The sequence below is a fragment of the Microchirus variegatus genome (assembly GCF_963457635.1).
Source record: "Microchirus variegatus genome assembly, chromosome: 4".
NCBI lineage: Eukaryota > Metazoa > Chordata > Actinopteri > Pleuronectiformes > Soleidae > Microchirus > Microchirus variegatus.
The window spans coordinates 9,285,662-9,308,747 of record NC_139805.1 but is presented as its reverse complement, the minus strand read 5'-3'; the positions used below and the strand labels follow the sequence as shown (position 1 = coordinate 9,308,747).

The 23,086-nt window shown below is 40.9% G+C and overlaps 1 protein-coding gene across 1 annotated transcript in view; it reads left to right on the top strand.

Moving 5' to 3' along the window:
- The first annotated feature begins 14,111 nt into the window (after nucleotides 1-14,111).
- The window catches only part of nek7 (NIMA-related kinase 7), a 59,713-nt gene continuing 50,738 nt past the window's right edge, over nucleotides 14,112-23,086 (top strand). The window contains exon 1 of the mRNA XM_083887514.1: nucleotides 14,112-14,401. The gene's annotated coding sequence lies outside the window, so the exon portion shown is untranslated. The remainder of the gene's footprint in view (nucleotides 14,402-23,086) is intronic.

Sequence of the window (23,086 nt, the reverse complement as noted above, 5' to 3'; positions counted from 1 at the left end):
ATCCACCTTGAGCTGCTGCGACAGTTTCAGGGCTGCAGAGCCCTGCTGCTGCTGCTGCTGCTGCTTTTGGTCGTCCATGGCTTCAACCTAGATGAAAGAGCAGGACAGGAGAAGAAACTTATTCATGATTCATTTGATTATAAATTATATACTTAGATAAATAAATCAGCCATTTAGAAAAAATATACAATTGATAAATCACAACTTTGTTCATTGTATTTCCATGAGGACTCACATATGCCTAACTTCATGTTCTTTATGATAAAAAATACAGTTGACACACAAGAAACAACCTTATATCATGGCTGTACAGTGTGACCCTTTTGATCACCTATGCTATCAAAGAATATTATGTGTAAACTAGTGCTGTCAGTTAAACGATTTATTAACGGTGTTGCTCTTTTTTGTTGTTTTTTTAGAACAACTACAACACCACACCTGATCTAGCTAGACCGGAAACAAAACAACAGACGCACTGCGCTCACTTGTTTGGGCTCGTGAGGCCAAAGAGCAGCACGCTAACGTTACGTTTTGAGTGGATGGCGAGTGGTGTGTGTTTCTCCATCTCGAATCGTGTCTTTAAATTTCAGTAGACTGTATTACAATTTAGATACATTTGGATTAATTGTACAGCCCGACACTACAGTATATGCCAATATTGTTTTCAATAGAAAAACATTTACACAAAGCAAGGTGGTGCATTTTTCTATGTTGACAGGAGTATTAAAATGAGGAAAAATAATAATAATAAAAATAAATCAGGGGACATTTAGAATAGATAAAAATGTGCGTGTGATTTAATATTTTAATTGTTTGACAGCACTAGTGCAAACACAAATATGTAACCACTTGTATGAGTGTGGATAGGTTGGCCTGATCTCTGTGTTTCCTCTCTATGGTTTCAAAAGCAGCTCAGCGCTGCAGCTAAATGATCAATGCACTGATCAAATGTGACATTAGTCATAAATGATGAATACATGCTACTGTTTAGAAAGGCTGCAGGTCTCACTAGTTCACAGTCTAATGTCCACAACAGTTAGACTCAATCCTTACATTTGAGTCCGAATAACAGTTCACTATCAGCATAACTAACTTAGCTCTATATGGATGTAAAATAATAATAGTGATTATTATCGACTGTAGTTGACTGCTGGGAGTCAAAGACGTGACGAGTGATGTCACGTGTGCGACCAGTCACGTTTTCAACACGAGGACAAGTCACGTGAACGCCACGCAGCGACACAAATGTAAACAATAACAGAGGGAGGAGAGAGATTCACGTTTTCTAGCTGAAATACAGTCATTATTCTGAGTTATTAAAAACAACAACACACACACAAATGCTTGGGCCCAGACAATTGCTATTGCTATTGCTATTGTTATTGTTGTTAGCCGGCTCTGTGCGCGCTGCGGAGCTTGCGCACTCCTGTCAGACAATGAACCGCGACTTTTTTTCGTTACGAAGTAAGTTACGAAATCAGAACACAAGAATGCGAACATTTCACACCGGACTCCGTGTGCATGATTTACACGCGGAATATTGGCGACGAGCCGACAGCGGAACACGCATCTTAGCGTTAGCACGGTAGTTAGCTACACGCTAGCTAGCATGGCTCCGTTGCTGTTTATCATAACCCATCGATTAAAAATCATTCATGCACGTGACCTCGCGGCCTGTGATTAATAACACACATTATCGCTGATTAATTTTTAAACTTAATTCGGTAAATTACCTGAGCTGCAGAGTCTACCTGCATCTGTCTGCACCGCAGCTGGAGCACACGAGTTCCCATGATGCCCCGGAGTTTTTTTGTTTACTTTTTTTCGCGGAATTTTTTCCCACTAAAACAGTGTGTCTGCAGATTCCCTGTCTAACAAAGGCCAGATAATAGCTTTATAAGTGCAGTTGTCATGTTTCATATGAAAATATCTCTGCTCCTATGTTTGTCATCAACAACAAGAACATCCTGTTACAAACACGTGTTATTCGTTATATGTCGACTCCTCTGACCTGCTGCTGCTCATAAAAAATACATTATTTTATAAAAATAATATAATAATAAAATATAAAAAAAATAAAACTTAAAAAAATAAAATCCGCTCAAATATGTGCTGCATTGGTAATCTGATTTTTTTTTTTTACAAAATCAATGACTTTTTACAAAACAAAACAAAAAAAAGAGACAAACAACATACTATAAGATTAAAATGTTTAAAATCTTACCATCTGCTGATGCCTTGTTAAACAGTCATTGTGATGAGTCCTTAATGAGCTGATTCTCCGTCTGAACCTCTGCAGGTCTTCTCTCGCTGAGGTCATGATCAGAGCATGTGTGTGGGGGATGGGCAGCAGAACTGCTCCTCAGCAGCAGAACTGCTTCAGTACACAGAGCAGTGCAGGTGCAGGGGGCGGAGCCCTTTTGAAGCCGATGGGCCATTAATTAAGGCTCAGCCAGGACCACACAATATTTCTCCACACAAACTCACAGGCTAGTGTTGCAAATAACACACATTTAACACAACAGTACACTGCAAATTAGAAACTTGTTAATATTAAAGTCTCTCTCCTTAACTTTCTCAGACGTTTCACTTAAAAAGTGGCTGGCAGTAACTGAGTACTTTTACTCTAGTACTGTACTTAAGTTAAAATTTGAAGTACTTTTAGCCTACATTTCAGAGGGAAATTACTTTCTAAATCGTTCCTTTTCATTGACATGAATCATCTAGATCAGTCATTCACACTGAATGAGGAAAATAATATTCACAGACACTACTTTTAAACAAATACATGGTCATACTCATAAATATTACAGTTTACCACTCAGATCCTTTTCAGTTTTGATTCAGCGAGACGCGAGAAGTCAGTGGTTTGGGAGCGATCTGTGTTATTGGGCCTTCACCCTCAGTTTTGACTATTTGACTGTTTCGGGAACTGTGCGACCTTCAAAAGGTCAAAGGTCAGCTGTTCAGGTGTAGTTTTTTGTAATAATTCATAAATGCATTGAGACAGGAGTGTGATTTTTGACTATGTCGTTCACCACAGAGCCTCCTGTTAGGATTGTTTTGTCCCATTTCGATAGGACCCCCACAGAGCTAGTTAGCTTTGCTGAGGGTCTACAGAGTTAGGACTCTGGTAGACTGATAAGGGTCTTAGGTCAGGTCCACAGGTCAAGTTTCACGCAGTTCAGTTCATTTTTGTGGCAACGACGAGCACTCAAAGCCAGGAAAAAGCGACTTTTCAAAGCTCCGCCCATCGAAAAGTACAGGTCTGAGCGGCACAAGACTGACGTCTATCAGCTCGTCTAAGGACCACAAACAACATATAAAAAAATCAGACTCCTGTGACCTTTAGAAATAGATTTCCTCCAAAACTTCCACTCTGACCAAAGGGTGTGAGAATGTATAGAGTCTGACAGGATCTGATTTTCAGTTTTTGACACAGATACATAAAAATTCTAAAGAACTTTTTCTTTTTTTTTGTCCGGATTATTGTTCAGTGGCTCAGGAGGATCCTCTGTTCTGAGTCTGGGGGCCCTGGGGTCAAAGGTCACTGTGTAGCAGCCAAAGAGACAGTGTGTAAAATTCAAACCTAAAAAGGAGGGAAATTTTTTAATTCAATAATTCTAAAAGGATTTGAGCTGGGGGGCTGAAATTAGAGTATGTGCATCAAGAACTAAGACTGATCGAGGGTGCGGTGTTTCAGAATCGTGCAACCTTGGAAAGGTCAAAGGTCAGCCGTTGAGGTGTGTGTTTTTGTGATAATTCATAAAGACATCGAGGTAGGGTTCTGATTTTTGACTATGTCGTTCACCACAGAGCCTCCTGTTAGGATTGTTTTGTCCCATTTCGATAATACCCCCACAGAGCTAGTTAGCTTTGCTGAGGGTCTACAGAGTTAGGACTCTGGTAGACTGATAAGGGTCTTAGGTCAGGTCCACAGGTCAAGTTTCACGCCGTTCAATTCATTTTTGTGGCAACGACGAGCACTCAAAGCCAGGAAAAAGCGACTTTTCAAAGCTCCGCGCATCAAAAAGTACAGGTCTGAGCGGCACAAGACTGACGTCTATCAGCTCGTCTAAGGACCACAAACAACATATAAAAAATTCAGACTCCTGTGACTTTTAGAAATATATTTCCTCCAAAACTTCCACTCTGACCAAAGGGTGTGAGACTGTATAGAGTCTGACAGGATCTGATTTTCAGTTTTTGACACAGATACAAAAAAATTCTACAGAACTTTTTCTTTTTTTTTGTCCGGATTATTGTTCAGTGGCTCAGGAGGATCCTCTGTTCTGAGTCTGGGGGCCCTGGGGTCAAAGGTCACCGTGTAGCAGCCAGAGACACAGTGTGTCAACTGTCAACAATTCAAACAAAAAAAGGAGGGAAAACTGGAAAACTGTAATTCAAAAGTGTCTGGAACTATGAGGCTGAAATGTCAGTCTGTGTATCAGGAAGTTAAGATGATCCAGGGGTCGAGTTTCAGACCCACGCTACCTTTGGAAAGGTCAAAGGTCAGCCGTTCAGGTGTAGTTTTTTGTAATAATTCATAAATGCATTGAGACAGAGTTCTTTTTTTTTTCAGTATGTGTATTAGGAGCTAAAGCTGATCCTCTGTTCTGAGTTTGGAGGCCCTGGGGTCAAAGGTCACTGTGTAGCAGCCAAAGAGACAGTGTGTAAAATTCAAACCTAAAAAGGAGGGAAATTTTTTAATTCAATAATTCTAAAAGGATTTGAGCTGGGGGGCTGAAATTAGAATATGTGCATCAAGAACTAAGACTGATCGAGGGTGCGGAGTTTCAGAATCGTGCAACCTTGGAAAGGTCAAAGGTCAGCCGTTGAGGTGTGTGTTTTTGTAATAATTCATAAAGACATCGAGGTAGGGTTCTGATTTTTGACTATGTCGTTCACCACAGAGCCTCCTGTCAGGATTGTTTTGTCCCATTTCAATAGGACCCCCACAGAGCTAGTTAGCTTTGCTGAGGGTCTACAGAGTTAGGACTCTGGTAGACTGATAAGGGTCTTAGGTCAGGTCCACAGGTCAAGTTTCATGCCGTTCAATTCATTTTTGTGGCAACGACGAGCACTCAAAGCCAGGAAAAATCGACTTTTCAAAGCTCCGCCCATCGAAAAGTACAGGTCTGAGCGGCACAAGACTGACGTCTATCAGCTCGTCTAAGGACCACAAACAACATATAAAAAAATCAGACTCCTGTGACCTTTAGAAATAGATTTCCTCCAAAACTTCCACTCTGACCAAAGGGTGTGAGACTGTATAGAGTCTGACAGGATCTGATTTTCAGTTTTTGACACAGATACATAAAAATTCTAAAGAACTTTTTCTTTTTTTTTGTCCGGATTATTGTTCAGTGGCTCAGGAGGATCCTCTGTTCTGAGTCTGGGGGCCCTGGGGTCAAAGGTCACTGTGTAGCAGCCAAAGAGACAGTGTGTAAAATTCAAACCTAAAAAGGAGGGAAATTTTTTAGTTCAATAATTCTAAAAGGATTTGAGCTGGGGGGCTGAAATTAGAGTATGTGCATCAAGAACTAAGACTGATCGAGGGTGCGGTGTTTCAGAATCGTGCAACCTTGGAAAGGTCAAAGGTCAGCCGTTGAGGTGTGTGTTTTTGTGATAATTCATAAAGACATCGAGGTAGGGTGTTATGATTTTTGACTATGTCGTTCACCACAGAGCCTCCTGTTAGGATTGTTTTGTCCTGTTATGTTCGGACCCACACAGAGCCTAACCCAAACCCTTATAGTACTGTGGAAATGATTAAGTAACTAGAGAAGCACTCAGAGAGCGCAGACCTCCGCCAAGGCAGCTCAGTGCCTACAAAATACACCCTGCCTGTGCGCCTGGGTTAGACAGAGAGTGTTGCAACCAGCGATAACGTTATGGTCAGACTGCGAGTGTTGTAGCCGGTGATAGCGTGTACGGATCACATCCAAAATGTAATCACTTGTTCCTGGTCCCTTTGCAGACATCTCCTGAATTTCATCCAAATCTGTCGGCGACTTTTCGAGTTATCGTGCTAACAGACAGACAGACAGACAGACTAACGCCAGCGAAAACATATACCTCCTTGCGGAGGTCAATTATTGAAAATATATCTGCCAATCAACTGCAGTGAACCTTGCTCTCCTTCCACACTGTGATAATTAGAAACGTTATATTGTAACCGTAACCTTACTGGAATCAATATATAATAGTTAAAAACGTTAAAAGTAACGTTATAAACTCATGGACACACAGTGTGTCTCCTGACTCCTTCCCACCTCGTGGCATCTAATTATAAAAGCCAACATATTAAGAAAATGTCCGGTTAAAAACAGTTTTGGACCCATAACTGTAATAGGATGGGTCCAACCAGGCTCAGACAGAACCTGCACAGGCCCTGGTAAGGTCATGTTGGATATTTGGGGCACGACCTGTTGTAAGCTGTGAGCTTTTGATTCATATATGTGATTGTGGTCTGGTAACCAAACATTTTATAAAGACATTCATCCTGAGCAGTGAGTCTGTCTGATTTTGCACATGGTGTTGTTGTTTTATTAACTGGTGGGAAAATGTTAAAACCGTGTCAAGCCTATCTTTGTAAACTGAAAAACTGAATTGTGAATTGTAATAAGCATACATCCATCCATCCATCATCTACCGCTTTATCCTCCACCAGAGGGTCACAGGGGGTGCTGTGCCTATCTCAGCTGACATTGGGCGATTACAAACTGTCCAGGGTACACCCTGGACAGTTTGTAATAAGCATACAAAATTAAACAAATAAACAAACTATATTTAATTCTAATGAGATAAGAGGTCCAAAATGTAATGATCAAGGAACAAAAATGGTATTAAAGGGTAATATACATATTTCAATGACAAAAAATGGCATTCAGTCACTTAAAAAGTTTACACTGAAAAACCAGTCCTCGTGGGGACTTTGTTCATACACTGTAATACTAGGTTTGGCCTCAGGGGGTCGCTCTAGAGCACACACAAATTCCGAAAATCCAGTCTGCTGGGGACTTTTCGTAAACACTGCAATACCAGGTCCAGCCTCCGGGTTTGCTATAGAGCACACACAAAGTCATAAAAAACAAGTCCGCAGGGGACTCTCAGGAAACTTCGTCAGCCATATTGGAATGTCATTTCCTATTCATTAAAGGGGGTCGACCCGTGGGGACCATGGTTTTGGTCCCCACGGTGTCTTCTGGTCCCTATGGTGTTGGTGTGTATTCAGATCAATGTCCCCACCAAGATAGCAAAACAAATGCACACACACACACACACACACACACACACACACACACACACACACACACACACACACACACACACCCACACACACACAGGCAGATGTCAGAGGGACTATGATGTGAATGAGACACAGCTCAGCTGGTGTGTGTGTGTGTGGGGTGTGTGTGTGTGTGTGTGTGTGTGTGTGTGTGTGTGTGTGTGTGTGTGTGTGTGTGTGTGTGTGTGTGTGTGTGTGTGTGTGTGTGAGACCTGCCCCTCTGGTTGAATGGGAGCAGGTGTACAGATACACTGTGCTGGGTGTTTGCCAAGCACAGGAACACACACATGCACACACACACGCAAATACAGACACACAGGAGCAGCCAGTGAAAATTGGAATTTTTGCAGTGATCTATTCTTGACAGAAATAATATGCCAGTTTTGTCCTTCACATTATCACAGACTCTCTCTCCCGTGCCTCATTTGCGCAGTGCTCTCCACATGCCATAAATCCTTTATTTCTCTGTTGTGCTGTTGTTTGTTACGTGACGGCTCACATCAGAAAAAAACCTTGGAAAATGTTACGATCAAGGCTGCTAACTATGGGTTGCAATTGCTCTTTGAAGACACAACAACATTAATTAGCGAATAAAAATGGAAATGCGGGCATCGCATGCTTGCTGCCTCCAAGTTCGCCTGGGTGTGTGAGCAGAGAAGCAGCATTTCATACATATTTCCATGTGTAATACCTTTCTCTTTTCCTCTATTAGCTGTGCTCGGCACTAGATAAACAGGCAGCACGTCTGCGTTGATGCGGCGTGCTTCAGTGTGTGACAGGTCATCTTTGTACTGGTGCAGGGATAACCTCTCAGTTCTTGCTAAACCTTCAGGATGCACACAGCTCCTCTCCCCTCCATCTGCTGGTCTCTATGAAGTCTGCACTCGATCACAGCAGCTTTGACTGGAGCTTCTGTCTCCGCCGCGTTTGCACTCGTACCTAACCCCAGAGCCAGATCAACAGCACAGTGGAGAATATGAAAGACATGAGTGAAAATATCAACATTTCTTTCTTTTTAAGTGTTAAAATGTGCTTTCAGCCTCTGGGTGCAAACAATTCTGCATATTTAGCAATGAAAAAGCCAAGGCAAGATAGTCGTGAAAGTGAGGAAACAGAAAGTGAACTGTGTGCATGTGCTCTGCTATCTCTTGTTGTACACATGATTTAAAATGAGGAATTGTATTTGTACTTAAATAAAGATAAATTGTGTGTTTCAATATGTTTGTATCAGTGGTGAAATAAACTTAAAGGTGCATTATGTAATAAATCTAAAGCAACTGGCCATAAAATCCTCCTAATATGTCACAGAGACTCAGGAATAATGTTCATATAACAAACTGAACTCACCAACAACAACAGTACAGACAAAATATTTGCATTAAAAAAATATTTTGCAGACTGCAAATCATGTTATATATGTTTTGAAATCATGTTTTGGCATGTGGCGCCACCTACCGCCGTCTACCAATCATTGCAGTCAGTAGAGTCTCAGCTGCCGAGCAACCACGGGTTGCCAGTTACGTCAGAAAACGAAACCTAAAAGACCTCTGTATTTTGAATTTGAATGTAGTAACTGTTTTTGGCCACATTCTTACATATGGCACCTTTAATGTACTTGTCAACATAAGACTATATTTGTGGCTATTTCATTCAACAAAAACCGATTCAAATATGATGCGAGACATTAGAGATTACAGTAAAATGTCCAAAGCATTTCTGTAACTATACCTCCGTTCACGTACAGGAGGAACATTGCTTTCTGGTTCGCTGCAAGGGAGAAGAGAGAGAGAGAGAGAAACAGATGACAGTATTCTTCACCTTGGAAAAAAATAACCCAGAATCAAAAGGAAATCCTCTTTGTTAAATAAACTATATCAGCTAAAAGAACACAAAAGTTTGCTATTGGTTTAAAGCGCCGGATCGGTGCAGAGAGCCACTTTTAGAACAATGGAAATTCAACATGATTATTAAACAGTTTTCTACCAAACAGACGTGGAGGCATGTATGTTGAACTAGAGGATCTCTGGGTGCAGCTCACTCACAGAGTGACGCGTTACTTTTCATCCATCCATCTAATTATTCCCTCAGAAACCTGAAATTTGAAGATACAAAAGACCGTCCCTATCTGTCACCGAGCGCCATTGATCTTATTGAAAGAAAATGTGGGTGTAGAGGAAACCCAATATAACTCATGCCATTAAATTCCACATAGCATTATTCACATACAGAATTGACAGATTTCTCTGAGACGTTTCTTTTAATCTTCAACTGTTGTTGAAGAAAAAAGGGGGAGAAATCCTACACTGCAGGCATCTCTTCCCCTTTTTCATATTTGCAGTGAGGTTAACAAGAAAGGCTATTGAAGTATGGAGAAAAAACACCAACCTACCTAACTTGTTGATTATTAACAATGGGGACGGGGAGAAGACAGATGTGTTTCTCGTGTCTCGGCAGTGTTTGAATTGTCAGTCTGAAATCAGCGCCCAAGCTTTTATCAAAGCAAAGTAAGCTGATCAATTCCAGATGCTCTCGCTGTCCATGCAAGTCGATCCGTAATACCACTTTTGTCAATAAATTCTCATGATATTCCCAATTACCCACTGTGTGCCTGCGTGTCATGGGGATGTGTGGGTATACTTCATGCATATGTGTGTGATAACAGCGCGCGAGACGCTGCATCGATGTGTGTTCAGGAGAATCCATTAAGCCACGGCTGGTTCCTGTGTTTCCTGAACAATGTTGGAATAACCAGTGTTTTTTGTTGCAAGCATGTGTCACCCATGGAAGAGGGTGACAGCAACAAGATCAAGTTACCGTATACAAAACTTTGTTGAAATTCAGGAAAGAGTTTAAGAGATTTTCTGAACTATCTCACTTACTTATTTTGTTGATATTCATACTTTTATGTGTTTGCAGTTCAATACTTTTCACCGTATGACTTCTATTCTTGTATCTGGTACTTTGAAGGTCAACATTTTACACAGCAAAGCATATGGTCGGCTCAGAAAGTAGACAGTGTGTCTGTTAACACAGAGTGAATTAACTGCAGTTCCTTCAGTTATTTTCAAGACCTCTATATCACTGTTGTTTTTCAATAAATAATAAGTTACTCAGGCAATTTCATTACCACGTCCATCCATATCTACCGCTTTATCCTCCACTGGAGCAGTGGCGATTCTAGAGTCTGTAGGGGCCCTAAGCAAAAATTCCCAGGGGGCCCTTCCAACCATTATGTTACAAATAATCTGACACCAACGAAAAATGTATGACTTCAAAATATTTTTTTTCAAAATGAATGAAATAACATGGAAAAACCTTGTAATTAAAAAGTATGTGAAAATAAACAATAAAATACTGTAAATAGCTTTTAAAAAACTATATAAACTAAGTATAAAAAATACATTACACTGTAAAGAACCCACATTATAAAACAATATAAATATATAGAACAATAAAATACTGTAAATAACTGAAAAAAACATATATAAACTGAGTAAAAAAGATATGCATTACACTGTAAATAATCCTCTTCATTTTCCAACTTGCAGAACGATAACTTCACACAGGTTAACGTGAGGTGGGGCCCCTTTAGGGAGGTTTCCTACTGAGATGTCATTGCAAATCGCCCATTGTTGTTTAAGCTGCACATTTCAGTAAAAAGAGCCCTCAGGCTCCGAGTGAACGGGGGCCCCCCTATCGGCTCGGGGCCCCAAGCAGTTGCCTGCCTTGCCTGTTCACATGCTGAGCCTCTGTGCACTGGAGGGTCACAGGGGTCGCTGGTGCCAATCCCAGCTGACATAGGGGGAAATGCGGGGTACACCCTGGACAGGTCACCAGTCCATCACAGGGCCGACATATGGAGACAAACAACCATCCACTTTCACACTCACACCTACGGTCAATTTCGAGTGTCCACTTCGCTGTGGGAGGAAACTGGAGAACCTGTAGAAAACCCCTTATCCTATACAGTCCCTACTGTTTAAATCTAGTTTTAATACCTAATCTTTGAGTCATGCAGTCATAAAGTTTGTGTCATGCAGTAGAACTAATATTCCAATATAGCTACTTTATGGCCCACTGTGGTCATTGTAGTATTTTACTGCTAACGTGCAGGGCCTTTGCCTCTTTAGTATACAGTTTGTTTAGGGTCTAAGCACACACACAGTGTGAGGACTGTATTGTAACAGTTCTATGTCGCTATTTTCTTATTTATTTCTGCTTTTAAACATGTTTTCTGGGGTTTTTGGGTTTTAACTCTACAACCAGAGACCTGATAATGTTCACAACAGTGCACTGACAATGAGATGCAGCTGAAAGTTATGCGAGTATTCAGTCAAGTCAAGTCAAGTGTGATTATATGAGGTGCTGACATGTACTCAATGCTGCTGCACACATGGTGCCATTGTCAGAAACTGGCCTTACACACAGATGCTTGTTCAGTGAAAACATGGCTGCCAGTGAGATCACACAGGACAAACGGATTTAAATCACTTTACAAAAGGGTCACCTAATAAGATCTACACAGTTTTCAACTGGAAACTGAAGCTTGTGTTGATTTGGAAAGTGCTCACGTCACCAAAGTCTATAAAGACAGTGAACAGCAGATCCACTGCAGCTTCTATCACTAAGATCAATGATGTTATCTTGTGACTTTGGAATTTGAAATCCCTCATTTGGATTAACCTCAGTGACATAAGCCAGTCGACCAGCACCAGTCTACCTCCATGTCTGTTTATATTCTGAAGTCACGTTAAATCACACTACTTTCAGTGAGATCCCAAATCCCTTATTAAGGGATTAAACTGTGTGTGTGTGTGGTCCTGCATCTTGACTGGATCGTCTAGTCTGTGCTTTCTCAGGGTTAAAAGTGTAAAATCGTTTTTAAAATAAAGTCAGATTTGAAAATCCTATGTCTAGTGTGGGGCAGAGTTACAGACATTCTATTCAATATACATTAGTCTGAGAGAGTGTTTTTGGCGCTGCATTCTGCATTCAACTGCATTGGACTTTGAAGATGGCGTCACAGAACGACAGCTTCTGGCTTCATAAACAGTCTCAGTCTTATAGAATCTGCACTTGCAAAGTTATGGGCACTTTGGTGTGTCTGTCTGGTCCATGGCCAAGTGAAAAGGGGACAGGGTTTGTAACTGGGAGGTTGCCAGTTCTGGGAAGTCCCCACCAGGTCAAAGAGCTGGGGTTCCCCTGAGCAAGGTACCCAACCACCCCCATTTCAAATCTAGGAAGGTTTCTAGTAGAGGATGGATTAAAAGAAGAGAAAGAATTTCACACATTTGTATATGTAGTGGTTAGCACTCTTGCCTTTGCAGCAAGAAGACCTGGGTTTGAGAGCTGGTCAGAACAAGGAACTTTCTGCATGTTCTCCTCGTGTGTGTGTGTGTGTGTGCGTGGGTTGTTCTCTGGCTTCCTCCCACAGTCCAAAAACATGCAATCTGGGGATTAGGTAAATTTGACACTCTGTAGAGTGAGAGTGAATTGTTGCTTGTCTCTATATGTGGCCCTGCGATGGACTGGCAAACTGTCCAGGGTGTACCCCGCGTATCGCCCTATGTCAGGCTGAGATAGGCACAGCACCCCCCGCGACCCTCCGGTGGAGGATAAAGCGGTAGATAATGGATGGATGGATGAATGATACCAACATTATATTATCAGAAAATATGCCTAGAAACTCCGGAACTCAGTAACTCTAGATTTTTTTCCTTTAACTGTTCCTTTAAAGGTGCCATATGTAGGAATGTGGCCGAAAACGGTTACTACATTCAAATTCAAAATACCGAGGTCTTTTAGGTTTCGTTTTCTGACGTAACTGGCAACCCGTGGTTGCTCGGCAGGTGAGACTCTACTGACTGCAATGATTGGTAGAGGGCGGTAGGTGGCGCTACATGCCAAAACATGATTTCAAAACATAAACATGATTTGCAGTCTGCAAAATATTTTTTTAATGCAAATATTTTGTCTGTACTGTTGTTGTTGATGAGTTCAGTTTGTTATATGAACATTATTCCTGAGTCTCTGTGACATATTAGGAGGATTTTATGGCCAGTTGCTTTATATGTATTACATAATGCATCTTAAAGGTGAAGTAAGTAGTTTATAGTGCCATCTAGAGGAGAGGCTGAAATTTACAACAAAGAACTGCTCCTCTGCTCACCCCCTCCCTTCCCTGAGTGCTACGGTATCCGCAGCTGGTCAAATGTCGTCCTCGTTGTCTTTCTCCGTGTCAGCAGATGAGGTTCGTGAGGTGAGGGAGAGGGCGAGCTACCGTGGCCGTAGCAGACGAAGCGGAGAGAGAGGAGGCGGGACTTCCGCTACAAGTAAAGAGACGCTTGTTTTGTTCTCTCGCGTTTGTCCTTACAGGCTCCGGTAGAAACATGGCGTCTCGCTGCTAACAGTGGCTATGCAACCGCGGCCCGCGACCATGTTATTTTACATGACTTTTTGAAACACTACGAAAATTAAACAAAAACTATTAAACAGCGACTAGACAATGCAGGAGCACATAATATGTATAAAAAGTGGATTTTGGGTTATATAAACCCATAAATACTACATATTGTACCTTTAAAGTTTGTGTCAGTTCAAAAAAAAGCTGAATTTGTTGTTGTTTTGTCAGCTGGTCAAGACTGAACTTTCCCATGCTATGATATTAGTCTAAAAAGAGAAATGACTGAGGTGTGTGTTTGAGTTTGTGTGTTGAATCTCGCGGTATTTGACAGCTTTTCCCTCCACTCGCTGACACTCGCCCCTCCCTCCCCTGCTCCCCGGGAATGCTGGGTTGTTTACATTACTGGCACACGGGTCAGGAGTGTGGTGATGACGGCGGAGCGGAGGGGAGGCCTAGAGGAGAGAGACTGTCTGCAAACACGTACACATCTCTCCACTGGCTTCACAACACAGGCTCTCAAAAAAGTTTTGGGCGCCCAGCCTCAGCAGTGCCACGCAGGACAGAGAGGCCCGCAGTGTCGGCTGTCTGTAGCGGAGCGACCTTGTGAAGGAAAGGGAAAGTCAAAACAACGCTAACCGCCACAACTGTCCGGAGAAACTCTGAGCGTGAAGAAGGAATAGCTTAGCAACAGAGTCTCACACTTCCTGGTAAGTACTGAGACAGCGTTACCACAGTCTGGACTACATGAAAGTGAGCAACAGCTCAATGTTAAATACACTTTAAACGTACTTGTCTGTTTTGACTCGGCTACGAAGCTCCAGTTATCGGCCACTGTGTCAGCCGGAGTCTGGAACTCAACTTGGAAAAAGTTTCTACGAAGTTCGCTTGCTAGCTTAGCTTGTTAGCTCTAGCACTAGCATGCCGGACTGGCAACTTTCACTACCTGTTAATGACACAGCAGATGCTGTCATCTGAAGTTCACACTGACGCAGTAACCTTAGGATTACACTGTTATAAACCACAACTCTTATTTAATTGTACATTTATAACAATACACACCCATCTAAACCCATCTAAATAACCCTGTTGTAAAACGAGTCAGTAGCCACTTGTTGGTGCCATTCTAGTTACAGTGTTGTTATAGTTTGTACTTTGTACTATTAGTGTACGTTTACTCTTAAATCTGAGCCTTTATATGTACAGTATGTTGGTTAATGTTGGTAATAGAGGTATTATAGGTATGCTCTGTGATTCCTGACTGTTTGAATGTGTGTGAAAGTGTGTATACGAGTTGAATATCTGCAACAGCCTGCATTTATTCAGCTCTCCATGTACATTTTCTGTTGGTGTTTCCATTTTAATCCTGCCACACGCAACAGACTTTAATTTAATTCTGAGAAAGCACAGACTATCCAGTCAAGACACAGGACCACACACTTGATGTTAAGTCAAACGATATCAGGGAAGATTATATAGCTTCAACAGATATTGCTGTTGCAGTATTAATCGTAATTGGAAGCTCTGGTCATTTTCCATTTTAAATGTACAGTGTGCAAAGCATAGCAACGTTTGGATCATTCAGTTAGCTCAAAACTGAAAAGATGGTGTCCAAAATGGCAGCCCTCCGTAGAGCTGACCCTGCTCCTGATATAAATTAGTGTAATCATTTTATCATCCATTTTCACCAAATGATTGTTTCACCAAGATTTTACAGTCTGGACTCAGATCAACATATTTTTTTTTATTTGAAGAGGCAAACATTTGGGTTGGTGATTTGCCACAGCATTGAAGAACTTCATCACAGCTTTGTTTTGTCACACATTTTCTCTTTATCTAAAAATCGAAGTGTCCTTCTACACTTGTAGAATTGTGATTTTGATTAAGTTGCAATAAAGTGTGCAGCCTTTTATTTTGGATTAGGTTAGATTTCATGTTAATCCCAGGACATACCATCCTGACAGGTAGTTGATAGTAATGATTTGACAGTGGTGCATATAAACTGCAGCATTTGTTTGTCTTGTCATGTGGTCATCACATAGATGCTTGCCCCAGATGACCATGTTGTAGTTGTTTTCAAGTCCAAGTGTGCGAATTGGAAAAGGAAGGTTTGGAAATAGTTCTTTACAAGCCCTGTGGTGTGTACCATCTGGTTTCCATGTCATCTGTTTGCTCTGTCATTTCCGTGTCTCTTCTCATCTTCTGATTGGATGGAGCTCAACAGCCAATCACATTGATCTCTCTTGATGATTGACAACAACACAGGTCAGCCGTAAACCTGCTGTCAGCACTGACAAGGGGCTGCTGCGCCGTGCACATCATCCCGATGAGGTCTGTGCATAGTCATTGACTGCATGGTCACTGACTTTCAAGGTAGTGTGTCCTGGTCTTTACAATAGTAAAAGATAGACATGTGACAAATGCAAAACAGGAACAGAACATGATTAAAATATACTATTTCACTATGGAAAGTATATTTAAAAAGTGCAGTGGAGCAAGATTATTGCCCAGAGCTACACAGGTTTATTCAAATACAGACAGGAAGTATAATTTCCAGGATGTGAGTAATGGTGAACAAAATAAAGGAACCACTTACAGTTGTTCACTTACTTAAATCACACCAAAGTACATATGATGAGCTGAATAAATGTAGGCTGTTTCAGACAGGAATCACAGGAACATGTAAACGAGTAAACATACAAATGCTTAATAATTGTACAGTGAACATCACTTTAGAGTAAAATGTTTTACAGTGTGCTGCTATTTAAGAATTGGTTGGCAATGAAGATGAAGGAAGCATTTTTCATTTCAATCAAATAGTTTCTTAAACTTAAATTAAAAAAAGAATTTAAAATTAAATGAACTTATTAATTATTTCAGTTGGAACCTTTAATGTTTGGATAGTTATTATCAGGCTAAAACTACAAAAGTTTAGCTATGTATTTTATTTTATTTTTTAAACATTCATTCTCAGCAGAATTTGTATTAGTGAGCTTTTCTAAACATTACAGTTTAAATGTGTATTGTATCCTCTCAGTCTAAAAATAGACTTGGCCCAAGTACTGCTTCCAGCTGTATTTTTTTACACTGGTAAAACAACATTAGAGTTATAGCCCAGGGTTTATTTGAAGGAGAACTACTGGTAGTTGTTAAAAAAGAGGGTTTATTTGAACAAAAAACAAATCTAGAAGCTTCTTAAGAAGAAAAGCTTTCACTTGTGTGACTCACAGGGTTTTTTTTGTGAGTCAGAGTGGTTATTGCAAAATGTTTTAAATGGAGTAACAGATCTGTTTGGGCTTCATTTGGACATTTTGAATAGTTTCATTGTCATTGTTATTGTCATTATTATTATTATAGTAATTTTTGTTATTATTACTATACAAGTTAGAGAATGTGAGAAGACAAAAGAAGAACATTAATACGTTAGAGTTAGAGAAACAAAACTGAGAGATGATTCATATGGATGTGTAGGCAGTGTCCTAGGCTGTTTAGGCCTCTCTGTGGCCTAAATGTGTTGGGGTTACACACTGATTAAAGCAGTATCTTGTACCATGTTTCCGTTGCTGCCTTGTCCCAGCCAAACATTTCAGGCGTCTTACTATCACAGTTGGCTTTGCTGCACAGAGATGATTCAGACGAGTGTTGGTGGGAACTAACATACCTTGTTGACCCAATTATTACTCACTTCTCTGTTGCCACATCCGATTATCGTCAGAGACAACAGGCTTGCATGTGCCAGCATCATCAGGTGATGGAGATGAACACCGGCTGTCTCTGTGAAGTTGACTATCAAGGAATGTGTCATGAACCGGATGATCAGCAAATCACTGCCAAATGTTAATGTCAGTCTTTGTGCTGAGGGATTTCTGCCAGTATATCTGGCTTTGTATTTCAGCTGATGAGAGGTGAATTACTTTTGACAGGTTTTTGGCAAGACATAATGATTTAGCCTTGTTTTAGTGTTGGGGTTGTAAAAAATGTGATAATAGGAGTGGTGATCTGCAGTGTTTAGCCAGATTGAATGCCAACTCGTGTAAACGGAAGCATGTAGGAAGGGATATGTCATCAGACGTCATTAGTTTGGTACAATGTAACAATATGCAGTATACTGTGCTATCATGGAAAATAATCTATCATTTTTTATGATGCTCTATTGTTTATTTAGTTTAGTTCGAAGTAGCACAGAGAACGTGTAACCCAGAATAAGTCAATGTGACACTGAACAGAGTAGTTGTGAACAGCACAAGGACTCTCCACAGCCATGTCAACGAGGAACTCTTACTCAGCAATGTCTATAGATGCAAATCGGAAGACTGTACTTTGTAAACAATGCTACAGACTCCAACAGTCTTAAACACAGACATGTAAACCACAAGTGTACACTTTACTGTCTGCAAAACCATGAGCCCAATTTTCAAAGAAAAAATCTTGCTTTGTTTTGGAAAATGTGCTATGTTAGGATATGTATTGATTCGGGTCATCACTCAGACACACCACCCTGCACTTTTGCAACAATTATTGAAAGGCACGTTCATTATAAAACATTACTTTGTTAGAAAACTGTCCTCAGACGAGCGCAGATATGCAGTACTTATATTTGCCAAGCTTTTCCCTGAATATAATTTACTCTCATTCAGATACGTTAATATTGGCTTAAGGTCATACTGAATCATTTTATCTTCTCTGTCAGTGCAGTTTTATAGCTTTTTTTTTTCTTCTGCTAAGGCGTTTATGAAGAGGCCGAAATGCTATTCATTGGTGTGGAGAAATCGGCTCTGGAGCTGGCCCCTCCACTGGATTAAAGATCAGATGAGACATTTGTCATCTGACCACTGTAACAGTCATCTTGCCTTTGGGTCTTAACAGAGAACAAAAATGTTTGCTTTTTTCTTCCTTTCACGAAGCATATTTAAAGGAAAATGCGTCCTCAGGCGACTTTTGAGCTACATTAAACACTGTCTTTTGCATGATGTCAAAGACCTTGACTCTGTGCAGGCTTTGTACAGAAGTGATGCTCGCAAAAGGTAGCAGATCCCTGCTTAGGATACAGGCAACTTTGATGTTCTGGCTTTGCAATTATCTGTTACATTATCGGATGATAATAAGCAAGAAAATATAAAAGAAAGGAGCCAGATGCCTTTCCCTGAAGAATTTAGAATTGTCTTTCTTTTCCAGACTCGCTTTGGTTAGGGTTTGTAGTAAGGTCTTTGGCAATGAGAGTGGGCTGTCTGAGCAGCCTTTTACACTCTCCTCACACAGCCAGCCTGTCAATATTTTTCATATCCATCTTGTTTTTTATCTTACGAAGGGTCACTGATGTTTCAAGCATTCATATATCCTTGGAGGATGCCTCGCGGCTTCCTGTGCCATGTGAAATTTCTCCCTTTCACTGTGGCGTCGATGCTTTTTCTCATTGGGTTCTATAGTGCTCTGGGGGTGAAACTGACTACAAAGAAATGCAAAGACCAAAATTACTGACCTGGGACCTTATTTAAAGTTTATGAAAAGCTCTCAGTGCCCCTTGGTCGACTTAGGCCATGACCATGCAACATCAGTGGTTTATTTCCCTGCTAAGGGTGTCTGAAGCATAATTTATTCAGTGATTTTTCCAGTTATTAGCTCTGAAATCCTGCTCTATATGAAACAAGAGTGTTTACATGTAGCTGAGTGAGTATTAAAATAATGGAATAATTTAAGCAATAACATTAAAGGCATTCCCCTCATGAATCTGTAAGATTAAACAAAGATTAAGAAATTAGTAGAAATTAATTACGCCTACGCTCTCCCCCCCACACACTGAAAAGATTAAAAGCCATTCTTTTATTCAGTAGAAATTTCACACAATTTTTCTTTTTTATCATCATGAAAGATGTATTCTCTAATGATAATTAGTATTTTTAATTTCTCTTTTTTGTGTATTTTTGACCAGAGCCTGTAGGTTCTCTGTTGCCGATTTAAACAAATATGTATGAAGTCATATTGTGAACTGCACTTGAAATATTGCTCTTTAGCAAGATCTTCCTTTCTTACTGGAGATCACACTCCTCATGTCCCTCCTCTCTCTCCATCTCTTTTGATTATCCATATGCAAAAAACAATACAAATCCCTCAGGATACAAATTCACTTCCACACAGTAATTACAAGATGCTGTATGCCACCGTAAACACCACATCAGTGACGGTGACAGTATGCATTTGTCATGAGATGAGACAAAAGCAAGAATGAATTTGCTCTTATGAACAGAATGAGAGAGAAAGATATTTTTTTGCGTTGTGTGCCGACTGTGCTATGGGCGTTTGTTCCAGCCTCACCACAAATGTGCGCTAATGTTTCACACGGGATTTGCTGCATAAGAGGGCAAACTTTTATGAGAGCATTTTGTTTTGACAGACTGTTTCTCCCTCCCCCCTTTTGAGTGTGAACAATCAGGGCTGTTACACCATCTTTCTTGCAGTCCTCTTTTCTTTCATGTTCTTCTGTTTTTTCCCTCTCTAACAGTGATGTCACAATTTCATCTGTAATAGAATGAACAAGGTTGATTGACACATTTTTAATATTCATCTGGAGCAGGGTTTGTAAAGCATATACTGGTACAGACGTTAAAACCTGCCTTAGTGTTCTTCACGTGCATTTCAAGTAACTTAACTGCTAAGTTGCACACAGAGCAGTTTTAATTGATGGCGTTCAAATCGTCCTTGCTTGTCCACAGGTTTAAAGACCTCAAGTATTTGGAGTATAAATAAATGGATATTTTGTGCCAACTACAGTTTTAGATGCACAAGGTATGTAAACGGTACTCTTTCAAAACAGCATTATTTGCTCAAATAAGCAACTAAATTCTTTTGGCCACATCTTTTACACCAACACTTCTGTCACCGTTCTACAAGGTACTGTTTGTGCGCTATGGCACAACATATAGGGCTCTTGGTTGTTTACAAACATTGCGTATGCGCGCGCATTGCGGTTGCAGAAGGGCACCACTCAGCGTTTAAGTAGCAGTGTTGTCGTGAAGTTAGCCAGCTCTCGTGTTCGATTTCAGGCGGCTAAAAAAAAAAAGGAAAAAGGAGATGTTTTCCTCGTACTACGCCAGCTTGTCGCCTAGTGATAAAGCAAGTTATGCTTGGAAATTAACCTTGGTGAATGGGATACAGCTTGATAACACATATGCTTTTGGCGCCGGTGAGTGGATTAATAACCAGACTAAGTGGCCCTGTCTGCAGTGGCCCGATATCCACTCGTACCCGATCGACACTCTGAGTCTTTATTCCAAGGAGAACTTAAAGTCCTACACTCTGGATGCTTACGAAACAGTATTAACAACACAACGTCCATATTTTACCTGCTGCTTCCTACAGCTCACTAAACCACCCTGGGAAGGGCGACCAGAACAAGTACGGCAGACAACATGAGTGTCTTTAAGAGGTTTTATTCTACACACAACTTAATAGGTTGTAAACCGACAAAGCATACAGGTTCTGATGATCAGTTACAGATGAAAAACGGGAAAATAATATACATGCTCCATACCTGCTGGAAAGTTCTACACAACTGCTAGTTGTACAACCGGAGTACATTAGCTTCCAAGCTACAGTAGTTTGACTTAAACCTGAGTTTAATTACCCTGTTGCTCTCAAACATTGTTAGCTTGTTACCTGATGCCAAAAATGAATGTAACGTTAACTGATATAGAGTTAGCACGGCAAATTCTTGCTTCTTTTATCACTTGCTCATTCCAGTCGCTCCTCCTTTTGTCTTGCAACCAAAGACGTCTCCAGTTAGCCTTGAAAGGGGTGCAACTCTGTATCTGGTAAAACTTAAGGGTTTTGTCTTGTTTGTTAAAGCGATTAGTGCAATCGACAGCACAACAAGTTGTTGTGTTTCTCACAATAGTGCTTTCTGAAACCGACATGCGCAGTAGAGAGAAGGTGACGCACGCGTGACGTAGGTTGCCAAGGGTATATAACCTCTAACTTGTATTGGCTTTACTAATGTAAATGTATGTAGACAAGGGCTAAACAATTAATCGAAATTTAATCAAAATCACTATGTATGGCCTACTGCAGGAGGTGCAATGTTTCTTAAAGCTATTGTCCTGAGCTATACACATCATATGCTACAGACTGAAGAAAATATCTTTCTCACATATCTGCACAAATGTCACACAGTAATCATTGTAAATATGTTATTCAAATGAAAATGAGAATAATCATGTAAAAATGACCATTCCCTCTCGTACCGCGAAACATATCGCAATCAGTCAAAATAATCACAATTCAATATTTATATAAAATTGTTCAGCCCCTCATGTAGACCTACTTTACGAATGTGCAAGCACCTGTGATAACTCTAAATAATATAACAAATACTTTTTGGCAAAAATGTCTCTCGCATCACTTCCATTACATCCTATTATTTTCCGGCTCTATTATTTTCTGGCTCGCTTCATGCCGTCTCATTTGAGTGCTGAAGAAATCTTTCTCTCCCTCCCCTCTTTCGTACCCTGATCCACAGCGATCTTCCAGTGTTCTCCTGGTCCCTTGGTTTGGTCTTGGGTTTTGAGGTTGTGGTCAAGACCTGGGGGCATGAAGAACGTAGAGTCATAATGAGAATCCCTCCCTCAACTCCTGCTGCCTAATATGTCCTCAGGCCTCGTTGTCTTGTGCACTTTTCCACTTCCATGCCACTTACCTCTGCATCTCTGTATGACTCCCTTTTGTAGTAGACCCATATCTTTCTTTGCTTACGAGCTGTCCTCCTTATTAAGTTTTCACCACCTCACCTTGCTGCTTCCCACCCTTCACCCTCTGTGACCCTCGGTCTGGCATCCACCCCCCCCCCCCCCCACCCCCCGTCTACTGGGGGTCCTCTCTCCTGGGGGCCTCCCCTCAGCCTCCTCTTCCTTGCCCAGCCTGGCCCACTGTCAATGGGGAGGCACAGGCAGCCTGACTCGCTAAGAGCAGCAGGAAGCTGCAGCAGCAGGGGTTAGGCGTGTATGGCGCTGCCGGCTGCCTCTGTCAGAAGTCCTGCCAAGCCAAGGATGAGAGACCTTTGCCAGTGCGGCATTGGGGCGCAGAATAAAAATATTATACAGATGTCTGAAGGCAGGCTTCAGGAGTCAGTAGAGGCTTACTCAGATATAGCGCACAGAGGTGCCTTTTAAGTGTAAATGATATGTGTGGTAATGTATTTGTGTGTATTTATTTATTTATTCATGATGAAGTAAATGTACTTAAAATATGAATGAAATCAGACTTAATAATGAAGTGCTCAGGAGAAAAGGCCACTCTACAAGTGGGTGTGTGAGAGGAAAAGAGAAACAGACTGGTCTGATTCTGGATTGGACAGAAGGAGTGTCATTGATTTTTTTATTAATTTTTTTTGCTGTTTGTGTGCT